At 34.2% G+C, this 14,346-nt stretch overlaps 1 protein-coding gene across 6 annotated transcripts in view; it reads right to left on the reverse strand.

Annotated features, from left to right (window-relative positions):
- The window catches only part of ANKS1B (ankyrin repeat and sterile alpha motif domain containing 1B), a 1,279,773-nt gene that overhangs the window by 866,663 nt on the left and 398,764 nt on the right, over positions 1-14,346 (reverse strand). The window lies entirely within an intron of this gene.

Below are 14,346 nucleotides of genomic sequence, written 5' to 3' on the forward strand. Positions count from 1 at the left end.
TTATGACATATTACATAGCCTTTCTATAGTGGAGAAAGTCTTGAAATATTAAAGGTAAATATAATGAAACTGTGCAAAGTTAATACAAAAGAACAAATATCTGAAGGTTTCAGCTCTGGCAATAGAAAAGAAACAGTAAAATGCTACACCACAGGTTCAAGACAAATTAGAGTGCACATAAAAATGCTTTGAGCTAAACACTCTTAGAATTAATAAACTGTCTGGTAATTCAATATAAATTCACATGATTTATACCAAAGATTCATCTACATTCTACAGAGGGAAAAAAATCCATTTTCTCTTCTGTTTCTGAAGGATTTCTGGACTCTGAAAGAAAGTCTATGATGATTAATATAAGGCTGTTAGAAATTTGTGTTTAGAGAAAAAATGTATTCTCTTTCTTTTTCTTTTTTTTTCTTTTTTATTTTTTTTTGAGAGAGTCTCGCTCCATTGCCCAGGCTGGAGTGCAGGGGCACCATCTCGGTTCACTGCAAGCTCCGCCTCCCAGGTTCACACCATTCTCCTGTCTCAGCCTCCCAAGTAGCTGGGACTACAGGCACCTGCCACCATGCCCAGCTAATTGAAAAAAATGTCATTTTTTTACACAAATATTATATTACTTCCAGGCCAACTATCAGCAAAAATTGTTTTGAATTTTTTTTTTATTCTATGGAAGTTACAATTTAGGCTATATTTTCTAGAACTTTCCTATGAGAAGCATATCATACACTAATTAAATGGTTAGCTGGAGATAGGGACATGGCGTATGGCCTGCTCCAGGCTTTCTCCACTTTCATCTGATCTTGAGTTTAGTGCCATGATAACTGCCACATCCAAAAATAATTTAACAGAGATCATATTTTAGAAATATTAAACTGATATACTTTTCCATTTCCCCTAAATTATAGTGACTTGCATTTCCCTACCTGTTTTATCAAATAACCTACCAGATAAAATTAAGACAATCTCTGAACAGTGAGGCTTATTACTCATTTTCCCTGGCACACACTACAAACATTTCAAACTCTCCTTAAAGTAGTGCTGTGTCCACTATGCTATGGTACTGCCCAGGCAGTGGGATTGGAATGGCTCAGAGAATCATCTGAGTAGAGAAGACTTGAGACAGTCTCTCTCAAATCTCCCACAGTCATAGGGATGGGATGAAGAACCAGAAAGGTATATGGATTTCCAAGGCCTTTTGAAAGGTGAATGGAACATGGTTAAAAATTAACAGTGAACTCAAGTGCTTAAGGTCACCATGTTACTACTTTGAGTCAAGTTATGTTTGACTCTAGAGACAGGTTTACCCCTCTTTTCCTCAGAAACCTATAATAATTTCCAACTACCTATTTTTATAAACTAAAATTATTTCATCTGAGGTTCCCCTTCCCCAGGATTTGCAATCCCTTGATTCCACAACATACACATGTACTTCTGATCTCCTTAATCATCTCTACTTCTCACTTAGGTTCTCTTGCTCCTGCCAGGCTCCTTTCCATTAGATCATCTACATTGCCAGTTTCAAAACCTAGTCAAATTATCTAAATAACATCTTAATGAAGTATAACTTACCTTTCTGGAAAACAACTTGGCGATCTATACAAAAGCCTTAAAGAAGATAATAACCTCTGTCCAATGATTCTATTTATTTTTTGGAGCGAATATAATAAAAGACACAGAGCTTAACGCATAAATATATCCATCAGAACATAATTCAGAACAGCAAACTAATGGAAACCACCTAAATGAATGTATGGTACAATAGGCGACTATATTCAACAATAATTTATTGCATATTTCAAGGTAACAAAAAGAGTGAAATTAGAATGCTCCTAACACAAAAAAATAAATGCTTGAGGTGATGGATACCCCAATTACCCTGATTTGACCATGACACACTATATTTTTGTATCAAAATATCACTTGTACCCCATAAATATGTGCAACTATTATTTATCCACATAATTAAAAATAAAAATTATTTTTTAAAAAGAATCTCAGTGGTGGCGAGTCAGCATGGTATATTTCTATAATGAAATATTATGCAATCATTAAAACAGTTACTTACACAGGAATATGTTAAAAATATAATGCTGGAAAAAGTACAGTATGCATTTATTTAAAAAATTCAAATTTTGAGCACATGTAAACATATATAGGTATATGAATTAATATGAAAAGTTCACAAAAATGTTAACTTATGCGTTTATTCTTTCAGTGCTCATTCATTTAAAACACTCACACACACACACACACACACACACACACTTATTTACCATCTAACTTCTCTAAACAAAAAAGGCATAGTCCTTACTCTATAGAGTTGCTGGTCTAATGGGGAAGGTACATTTAACAAGTAATTACAACAAATTATAGTAACACATTCCCTTTTTCTTAATGATCTGTCTCTATTATAACAGCCAGCTCCATGATGGTAGAGATCCTATTTCTCATGTCTGTCCCTTGCATCCACAGCATCTGCCACAGCATACAGGATCATAAATATTTCATGAATGTAGAGGAAGCCCAGAGACTACATGGGAGCATATTAGCAGGAGGGCCTAAATTAACTCAGGAGGTTTGAAAACTTTTTTGAGGGCAAGTGCCATTTAAAATAAACTGTGAAGAATGAGGAAGAACTAGCCAGGTGAAGGCGGTTGAAAACACTGCTCAAGGTAGAAAATGACTATAGGTAAAAGAAGTATTCACTGAATTCATAGACTCAAACAGTGGTTATCTCTGAATAAGGGTTTGTAGGCAATTTCTTTTTCTTTTTTTTTTTTTTTTTTTTTTTTTTTTGTATTCATATCTTTTTAATGTCATTGCTTAAGATGCACACACATTTACACTACTTTCATTTTGCTATTTCAATTAAACTTTTTAACACTATGCAATAATGTTTTTGATAACCTAAAATTGCCATTTTTCTTAAAGTCAGTTTTGTCTGATCTTAGTATTGCTCCTTAAGGTTCTTTTAGTTAGGACTTAAGACTGGTATGCTTTTTCCATTTCTTTTTTTTTTTTTTTTTTTTTAATTTATTTATTATTATTAAACTTCAAGTTGTAGGGTACATGTGCACAACGTGCAGGTTTGCTACATATGTATACTTGTGCCATGTTGGTGTGCTGCACCCATCAACTCGTCATTTACATCAGGTATAACTCCCAATGCAATCCCTCCCCGTCCCCCCTCCCCATGATAGGCCCCGGTGTGTGATGTTCCCCTTCCCGAGTCCAAGTGATCCCATTGTTCAGTTCCCGCCTATGAGTGAGAACATGCGGTGTTTGGTTTTCTGTTCTTGTGATAGTTTGCTGAGAATGATGGTTTCCAGCTGCATCCATGTCCCTACAAAGGACACAAACTAATCCTTTTTTATGGCTGCATAGTATTCCATGGTGTATATGTGCCACATTTTCTTAATCCAATCTGTCACTGATGGACATTTGGGTTGATTCCAAGTCTTTGCTATTGTGAATAGTGCTGCAATAAACATACATGTGCATGTGTCCTTATAGCAGCATACTTCAATGAAGGTGTATGTTTGTTTCTATCAGAGAAACAACAGTCTAAACTAAACAGATTTTAAAATCTCTGACTTCTCAGAGATCACCCTGATTTTATATGTTTATTATCTTATTTTGAATTGTCTATATCTACATACGATATGGAACAAATTATTGCAAATTCAGTGTTCTACTTTAGAACTATCTTATATTTCCTCCTAGATTTTAAGTTCTTTCAGGTAAAGAATAATTTTTTTTCCTTTCCTTTATTTGTTATCTTCCATAGCACTGGTATTGTGCTGTGTACCCAGTATGTTGTATTTTAAAGTTAAATAATTATAGTCTAGAATACTGATATTATTATCTGGTGGCTAGTTTTTGTTCCAATGACTTTACAGATTAGTCCCAGAGAAAGCAATGAGAATTATGGCATTTTCTTTTATATAACTTTACAAAATTTATCTCATTTGATAAAAATACTTCATACTGAATTAGAATACAAATTAATATTATTTATTATTCTAAAGTCTCAGAGACAGATATTTTTATTTTTTCCCAGGATAAAGAGGCAGAGAAAAATATTCTGATGGTCAAAGTAACAATGACTACAGTTTTCAGATTTATAACAAGTGTTATTTCATACACTCTATATTGGTTAAAATAATAATATATTCTTATAAAATATATTTTTTGTGAGCCTTACTTTCATACTGCAACAAAATTCTTAAAATTATTCATTAATTCTACCATCAGTAGCTTCTAGTTACTAGGTAACTACTTTTCCAGTAAATACCATAGTGTGGACTCTTAAGAGACCAGAAGTGGCCCCTGTCCCCCAAAACATATAAAATTGCCACTCTAGTTACTATTAAGAATGGAAATAATAAAACCATTGTTATCTCCATTCTCAAGGGTAAGGAATAATTCTCAGCTTCCCCATTCTAGGCCCATATCTAAAGGGTAGCATAAATTTGATAGGGGATCTCGCGGAGAAAGGAACAGTGTGGCATTAGCTATGTTACTAGAAAGACCCAATCCCTAGTCAAAGTCATTGAGTCTTGCCCCTCTACATAAATGGATATAGATCCTCACATCTAGAGCTGCATTCTAGGCTATTCAACAATCTTTTTCAATTGCTATTGCTGGTGTCTAAAATTTCAAATTATCTTTAGACAATATTTCAACTTCCATGATAACATTTCAGAAACAGACCAAATCATGTGTATGGTTTACTTAAAGTATACTCACATGTCCTGAAAATTGGTTCACATTTCCAAAGAAACTCTGTGAATAAGTTGAGCATGTTATTATACTTTAAGACTGTCATTTTGTTCATACTAATATAACGGTGACTTTATTACTAGGAAAAAAGTTTTCTCTATCTGGGTAATTTTAGTTCTGTTCATTGTAGCAAAATTATAATGACTAGAACCATCTTGGTGGTTGATCTAAAGTATATGAAATGCTCTTTATTTTGCCAGCTACAAACACGTTAATATGAAATACATTCACAGAATGGAAGCACCATTCGTTTCTAAAGTACTACGATTTGAAATGGTCCTTTCATGACAAAGCAAAAGTGGAAGGAAACTGACAATTAAGTCACTATTGGATGGTAAGGGTATTTCATTCCACAATCCACCCCACAACTCAAAAGAGGAATCTGACCTAGTGGCTTACTAGACATTGGAAATTTAAAAAAAAAGAAAAAAAAAGTGAAAATAATTTATTTTTATTTTTATACTTGGCCAGAAATTAGAGAGAAGCTTTTATAATACAGATATCAAAAGGTTCTGAAGAAAAAGACACGGAGAAGGACTAGAGGAAGACAAGAGAAAGAAGATGAAGATAATGATGAAAAAAGAAAAAGGATGTTAGACTATGAAAGTCTTTTCAATGAAAAGAGTCTAACTCTGTAAAATATTTGAAGAGATTTCTTCTGAACGAAATATGAATGAGCAATGGCCCATGACACAGCCCAAAGGAGATCCTGAGAACACGTGCCCAGTATGCTCAGGGAACAGCCGTCTAGTTTTATACATTTTAGGGACAGAAAAAACATCAGTCACATACATGAAAGACATACATTGGTTCAGTCCAAAAAGGTGGGACAACTCAAAGGAAAGGGGGGTGTTCGAGGCTATAGGTTGATTTAAAAATTTTCTGATCAGCAATTGGTTGAAACAGTTATTATTAATAGAAAGGAATGTCTAGGTTACAATAAGGGGTTGTGGAGACCAAAGTTTTAATATGCAGATGAAGCATCCAGGTAGCAGGCTTCAGAGAGAACAGATTGTAAATGTTTCTTATCAGATTTAAAGAGTCTGTTCTATCAGTAATTCAAAAATAGAGGAGAGTATAATTAGGCACGTCCATCCCCCAACCCCAATCATGGCCAGAACCAATTTTTCAGGTTAAATTTGGAGTGCCCTGGCCAAGAGAAGGGGTCCATTCAAGTGGTTGGGGGGTCTTATAATATTACTTTTGGTTTACAGTCCTCATGAAATACAGTGACATTATAATAATAAAAAAAACATTAATTTTGGTTGTCAGAGACCAAATATAGATAACTACAGTCAGAATCTTGTGATTCTGAATTTGTTTCCTATTGAAAAAAGTTTGAAATTCTGAAGCCCAATAAGACAATTTATAAAGAATACCTAAATTTATTTCATTAAGGAAATGGGTAGGCATCAAAAAGTAATGAACGTTCTTTGCAACACGTAACACACTATGGCAAATAATTTAATGTTAAGGTATATAAGAATTCTTCTCATCCAAATACCGGGTATCAATAAAAGAAAACATTGATTGATTTCAACAAATGATCCTTAATTAAAACAATCAAAGCAATAAAGAAGTAATTATAAAACATAAATTGCTAAACTAGTAACAGACAACTTTTACATTTAGCTTCATTTGTTAAATGAAGCAAAATGCGTATCTTATTTCAAAGAATGTTTTAAAAAATATATCAGTAGGATTAGGTTGCGATAATAGCATTTAAATTCCATGAGAACTTATTATAAGGAAACTGCCTACCCTGACATTTCCTCTATGGTAAAAGAAAAGCATTCTTATCTATAATAACTAAAATTTCTTTAGTCTTTTTCAGTTTACAAAGTACCTATATACACATTATCATTTATGCTGACAAGCAGCTGCTGCAGCGGGTGTTTTTTTATCTCTGTCTTTACAGAGAGCAGCAAAGCACACAGTCTTAGATGTTAGAGTCCATGATCTATTACTGTAGAGTTTGTGACTTCAGGCAAGTTATTTAAACTCTCTAAATCTCATTCTCCCCCTGTCTAAAATGGGGGTACTTATCTGCCTCATAGAGTTGTTATAAAGACTAAATTAATCAATAACTGTGAAGTGCTTAAACTGTGAAGTGCTGGAGTTAACTATTATTCCTGCAGATAAAACTGAAGTGGTCATGAGAATGAGGAGAAATTGGAACCTTTGTATACTGTTGTGAGAATGAAAATTTATGCAGTCATTATGAAAAATAGTACGAAGGTTCCTTAAAAAACTAAAATTAGGAACCACCATATAATTTAGCAATCCCACTTTTGAGTATTTATCTAAAGGAAATGAAATCAGGGTCTCAAAGGCATTTGCACATTCATGTTCATTGCAACATTATTTGTAATAGCCAAGATGTAGAAACAACTTAAATGTCCATCAACAGATTAATACTTTTGTCAGAAAATGTGATACACAGACACACACTCATACAGTTGAATATTATTCAGCCTTTAAAAAGAAGTAAATCCTGTAATATGTGACATGGATTAATCTTTATGACATTATGCTTAGCAAAATAAACCAGTCACAGAAGGACAAATACTTCATCATTCCACTTAAATGTGAAATCTAAAATGGTCAAACTCACAGAGGCATAGAGTAGAATTGTGGTTGGTAGCCGCTGGGGAGAGGAAAAAATGGGGAGTTGCTATTCAATGGATATAAAGTTTCAGTTATGCAAGATGAATAAGCTCTAGAAATCTGTGGTACAATACCATATTTATAGTTAACAATACTGTACTGTACAGAAAATTTGTTAAGAAGGTAAATCTGATGTTAAATGTTCTTACTACAATAAAAAAAAAAGTATGGTTCGTAGAACTGGCCTAAAACTACAGAGTTAATAATTAGAAGAGTTAGGATTCAAATTCTAATCTTTACATAAGGTCAAGGGATTTTTAAGTAAGCCTTAAAATCTAATCCACATTAGTTAAAGTAATATGTTATTCCTGAAAGAGCATAGATTTTGGTGTAGACTGAGGCACAAATAATAGTTTAACTTGTCAGTGAAATAGAGACATCAATACCTAACTTGTATGGTCATATAAGAATTAGGTGAGAACAGAAACTCCATGAGACCAAAATATAAGAACTTTATAAATTTAAAATTGGTGTCTTGCAATATGTGGCCTCACTGAAAATATTTTAAGAGGTCCCCAAACCTATAATGTTATGGTTACTAGCCACATAAGACATACGAGTTAGAAAGATCTCATGAGATTGTTTCCTTATTGCAATAGGTGCTAATATTTTGACAAACTTCAATGAGAATTTACTCTCATGTTATTAGAAAATTGTGAGAAAATAGTAGATTGTTCCAATTGCCTGTATATTTTATATATTCTTTTTCTAGTAAAAAATGAAAACTAATAAGATGAATATTTTATTTTAAATGCCGAAATGTACAAAACACATTTTTCAGAAAAGAGGAAATCTTATTAGTATTAGTATGCATCAATTCATTTTAGAAACTATAAAACTAATTATGTCCAATTGAACAAATTAACACCATCACAGTCTAGCTAAGCATTCCAAGGTCTTTCCTTTATGATCTCACACATTAACTCATATTAAAGAAAGAAAGATTCAAGTAAATCTACTTGGGTTAAAACACACCCTTATATAATACCTCTTAACACCTTTAAATAAATGATTCAAAACAAAATACATAAGTTTTGTGCATAGTACATAGCATACATCTTTTATTGGACAAAATATGCAACTAATCCTTCAATTCAACCACTACATCATTCCTGGGGAATTTTCTCACCAAATGTTGAAATTACAACCTAAGTTTTTGTAAGTATCCAAAAACCAACACAGTTTGGTTCATTGGCAAATGTTCATGATATCAATTTAAATAGATGCATGGCATCTGTGAAATGTGAGTTGCTGGGCTCCACAGCTAGCTATGAAATAATTTTAAAGCCAGAAACTACCTTGCCAAAACAAATTAGTTGGTAGACTCTTCGATCTGAATAAACATGTATATTTTTATTTTCAATAAATAGAAATATATTAAATTCCTAGCACTGTTACAACAAAGTACCATAAATTGAGTGGCTTACAAAAATTTCATATCTCAGTTTTGGAAGCTAAAAGTCTAAATCAAGATGTGAGTAGGACCGTGTTCCTTGCTTCTTTCAACCTTCTTATGGTATTATCAATCCCTGGTGTTCCTTGGCTTGAAGTTGCATTACCCCAATCTCTGTCTACATACTTACATAACCCTTTTTCCTGTGTGTGCCTCTGTGTCCAGTCCTCTTGTTATAAGAATACAAATCATATTGGCTTTAGAACCCATCCTACTCTAGTATGTCTGCATCCTAACTAATTATACCTGCAAAGCCCCTACTTGCAAATATGGTCATATTTTGAGGTTATGATGAACATGAATTTTGACCCAGTATGGGGGTAGCTTTATGCTTATTTCATGCAATTTTAATCTTTAAAGTATGTTTAAGCTGTAAAATTCCGTGATTCCATAATTGTGAGACCAAAAAATAAACTTCATCTAGCACAAAAATGAACAAGATGTTTTCTCAAAATTACTGATTTTCTCATAGATAAAATGTTTATTACCAAATCAGTTAATCCTATATATAAACATTACAGTACTTCCTAATGTTTCTGGACTTTACCCGTGTAGGTCTTTAATTTAACTATGTTACTTTGACCTCAGGATTGGGCAAAAAAGAGAAGTAAGGCAGCATCTATATTGTTAGGATCAGAGGAGAAGACCAAGGAGACCAGGAGAGGATACTGATGAGCAAAAAATGAATTCATTCCTTTTGAGTAGATTCCTAGGAGTAGAATTGCCGAGTCATATGGTAAATTTATGTTTTACTTTTTAAGAAAACACAAACTATTTTATTGAAATGACTATGCAATTTTATATTTCTACCAACAATGCAGAGAATTCTAGTTTCTCCACATCCTAGCCAACACAAATATTGTCCATCTTTGTTACTACAGTCATTAAAATTACATTGTAATTGTAATCTGTATTGATGAATGTAATGACTAACGATGTGCCAGGAAGTCTTCTTAGTGGTAGTTATAAAAGGTGAATAATACATAATACCTGCGTTTACAACATTTAATGTCTAAGGGAGAGAGAGAGAGAGGCAGAGAGAAGCAAAAATTACAACACACACTTTAAATATACACACACTCTTATACCTTTTACTAAATAGTTTTGGGAAATTTGAATATTTTCCCTTATGAACGAAGAATTTTGTGGAAATTCAACTAAGATTAAACCAGGCCCAAGATTATATACAAGCCATCAACCTGTGAAGTATTTCCTCCGTGTACTTCTGATCTTTAAAGCAATCATGTAAGAGATTCTCTCAACCATGTACTTCATTTTCTTTAAAGGACATTTGCAATAGTATAGAGTACAAAGTAACGCTGTATTTAAGTGTCCTCAGGGAAAAGAAATGAACATTATTATTTCAACAGAATGTCCAAAAGGTAATTTCAACAATAGACTTTTCTGATGAATGATTTTTACTGATTTTCTCGTATATAAAACGTTTATTACCAAATCAGTTAATCCTATAGCAAATAGTTTCTATAATATCAAAATATCAAAAATATCAGATGGACTTTCAAAAATATCAAATGGTTCCTATAAAATGGAGATCAAGGCACATGAAAGGATCTCTAGGAATCAGCAATCCTAAACACTTCTATTAAATATGGAATAATTCTATACTTCTTGACCTCTATGATTGCAAAGCCACATAAATGAGCTGCATCCATAGTAATTTTTCTTAAACCAAGTGTTAAATTAATTTTTAAGTCTCTCAGATGCCCTACCTCTGAACCCAGTAAAAACTGAAATAGGGGTGAGAAAATGCTGACCTCTTGAATTAAATACAAAGTTGAAAATATTCTTAAGGCCCTACCAGGAAGTAGAGAATTACCATCTGAGTCTTGTATCCATCAGAACTCCGGTCTAGAGATGAGACCTAATACACTGCCACATTATTAAAACATATAGATAAAAATATGATGTAACATTTTTTGAAGGTTGAAGGAATGCAGGAATAGGCATTGTGGAAGCTCCAGGTAAGGGAATAGTGATTTAATAGTAGCCAGGCACTGGGTATTACAAGAATTCCTCCTTCCTTCAAAGAACTCATTGTCTTTTTTTTTTTTTTTTTTTTTTTTTAACCAAACACCGCATGTTCTCACTCATAGGTGGGAACTGAACAATGAGATCACTTGGACTCGGGAAGGGGAACATCACACAACGGGGCCTATCATGGGGAGGGGGGAGGCGGGAGGGGGGAGGGATTGCATTGGGAGTTATACCTGATGTAAATGACGAGTTGATGGGTGCTGACGAGTTGATGGGTGGAGCACACCAACATGGCACAAGTATACATATGTAACAAACCTGCACGTTATGCACATGTACCCTAGAACTTAAAGTATAATAATAATAATAATAAAAGAACTCATTGTCCAGTGAAGAGACACTGGACATACAGTGAAAATACAGTACCATAAAAGCAGCTAACATTTATTGGATACATACTATCTGCAAGCTATCATTTTTACTTAGATTATCTCTTTCAATCCTCACAGCAAAACTAGAAGGTGGATACCATTATTATTCTCATTTCACAGATATGGAAGCAGGCTTAGAGACACAACTTGCACAAGGTTACTTGACCCACCTCTAACCGACTCAAGTGGCCTGTATTCATAACCACTGAGGCTGCTATATTGCCACTTATACCACTGCTATAAACATACGGATGTTAAAATAAAAATAGAAGGCACAATGGGACAGAGGGCCGACTTGCCAGAGAGAGTCAGAAAAAGCTTCACAGAGTGTGCTCTGAAAATTAACAGGAATTTTCCAGACAGAGAAACAGAAGAGAAACATTCCAGGTTGGGGGCAAAAATATACATGAGAAAAAGAAACACACAGGGAGATAACAGAAACCACTGTTGTATTAGTTTCCTGTGGCTGCTGTAACAAAGTACCACAAACTTTGTGACTTAAAACAACAGAAGCTATGCTGGTTCATAGTTTGGGATGCCAGAGTCTGAAATCAATATTTCTGGGCCAAAATCAAGGTGTTGGGTGGGCCACGCTCCCTCCAGAGGCTCTAGGGGAAAATTCATTCCTCGCCTTTTTCAGCTTCTGGTGGCTGCCAGTATCCCTTGGCTTGTAACCATATTGCAAAACTTTTATGTCTAGCGTCTTGAAATTTCTCCATGTCTGTAAAGATCTCCCTCTGTCTCCTTCTTCTAGGGATACATGTGATTGCACCTAGGGCCCACCTAGATAATCTAGGACAATCTCCCATATCAAGATCCTTAACTTAATATCTGCAAAGACCCTTTTTCCAAACAAGGTAACATTTACTGGTTCCAAGAATTACACCTGATTTCTTTGGGGACATTTTTCAGTCTATCACAACTGTGGTAGGGGAGTCCATGCTGGTAGAATTGGAAAATACACAAAGGAGTAAAGGTCATGCGAAATGTGGCAGGTGGGAGGGGTAAAACAGAAGAAATTAAAAGAGGCTAGCCAGTCAGCAGGGACCAGATGATGATGACTAGATTGGCTACAGACATGTTTAAATTGTATCCTATAGGTGACAGGTACAATTGACATGTTTTAATTTGTAGCATTGTATTGTGATATTTGCCTGTTAGAAAAAAATCATTACAGAGTTAATAGTGAATAGAGATCAGTAGAAGGCAAGAGATTATTGAAACCCTTAATAATTATTCAGGAATAAAAAGAAGAGATGGATAAGATATAAATTTGGTCATTATGGATGAAATATAGAGAAAAGAACAAGGAGGAATTTAGGATAACTCCTAAATTTAGTTTTGGGCAACTGGGTGGATAGTGGGGATGATAACTGTGAATAGGAAATACCATAGGAGGTACAGAAGGGAAGGATGAGCTTGGCTTTGGATGTGCAAATCTAGAGATGTCTGCATGGCATCCAAATTGAGATTCTGGTAGATAAATTGATATGAAAGTCTGGAGTACAAAAGGATTTAGAACTTACATGTATACATCTAAATTTGGAAATTTAGAGATCTAGATTTAGGAATCACTGGCCATGAGTATAGTTGAAAGTATCACATAAGTCAATGTTAGTAGAAACTGTTTTTATTGCTAGTCCCAGTGTGTTCCAAGGCAGTCCCTCCAGAATTTTTATGCTGTCATGAATGTTTCAATTTGTTCATTGGTGAATTTTAGACACCTAGACTGTATCTAATTATCTCATTTTCTTTAGACACTGCCTGTACCATTTCGGAAAATTATCTCGTTAAAGTCAGCTCAGAAAAAAAAAAAAAAAAACAAAAACATAGAGCATTTAGTGTTCTATTTACATGTGATTATACATACTCAGGGTCCTGGCGCTAGGGACCTCATGAATGCTGAAGAAAACTGCCAATCTTAAAAGGCTTTGGAAAAAATTATTACTAATATTAACCCTCTAGGGAACTAATGATGAAAAATTATCCTATTCCAGTGCTCCTTAAAACTTTTTCATCCCGTGACTACTCAAGTTCTACATCATTTATTCTACAATACCACATCACATAACTGCAGGATTTTTATGCTGCTGTGAAGGGAAGAAAGAGATTATCATCTTCATGAGTGCACAGGGTACACTAAACAAATGTTGCAAAGAGAGCACCAGGCAGTGACTGAGAAAAGCTACAGGAAGACTGCAGAGTCTCAGGCTTTGACAAGCAGGTGCTTCTGTGGTCATCAAGTCACTATTCATAGACATGTTGTTCCAGGCCAGAGAATCCAGCTCTGAGAAACAATGCCTCAGCCATTAGCTCCCAGGAGACATCAATCACTCCTGCCAAGACACACAGTTAGCTCAGGAGGGATTTCAAAACTTAACTGGGTCAAAAATTGCTTCTAAGCAGGTTTTCTTAATCTAATCTAAACTAAAACTTGAGAAAATAGAAGGCATTCTACCTCTTTCTAAACTGTGGTTCCTACCTACATCTCCAGCACTATTTTTATCTTTTTTGTTTTCCAAGTACAAAATGTTTTGATCCAATGTAAATGAGCTATGTATTGCTTTCTATAAGATATACAAATTCCCTCCTACCTTCTCACATCACTTCTTCTACCCAGAATGTCTTCCCTTTCCTCCTTCTACTTTCAAAATAAAAATTTCATAGAAATTTGCTGGGACCATGCCAGATAGTAGTCATAATGCATCTTTAATATTTCTGCTATAATTGTAAAATTTGGAACTCAGTAAATGCTATCTTGCATATATTTGCTTTCTGTATATGTTCTATGCCTCTAACAAGATTTTAAGTTCTGTGGATAGAGTCAGCATTTAATATCTTATTGTGATACCGGTGTCCAGTAGGTCTCAACAGATGAGGATGACAAAAATTGCTTAAAAGCAGACTCCAAAATACGCATTAGCCTTTTATTTCTACCTATGAAGATTTTAACAAATTTTTAACCTGTGTACATTTTTCTAACTAAAATTTTCACCTCTTTCTTACCAATATAGT

This window comes from Chlorocebus sabaeus, chromosome 11 (assembly GCF_047675955.1).
Source record: "Chlorocebus sabaeus isolate Y175 chromosome 11, mChlSab1.0.hap1, whole genome shotgun sequence".
Lineage (NCBI taxonomy): Eukaryota > Metazoa > Chordata > Mammalia > Primates > Cercopithecidae > Chlorocebus > Chlorocebus sabaeus.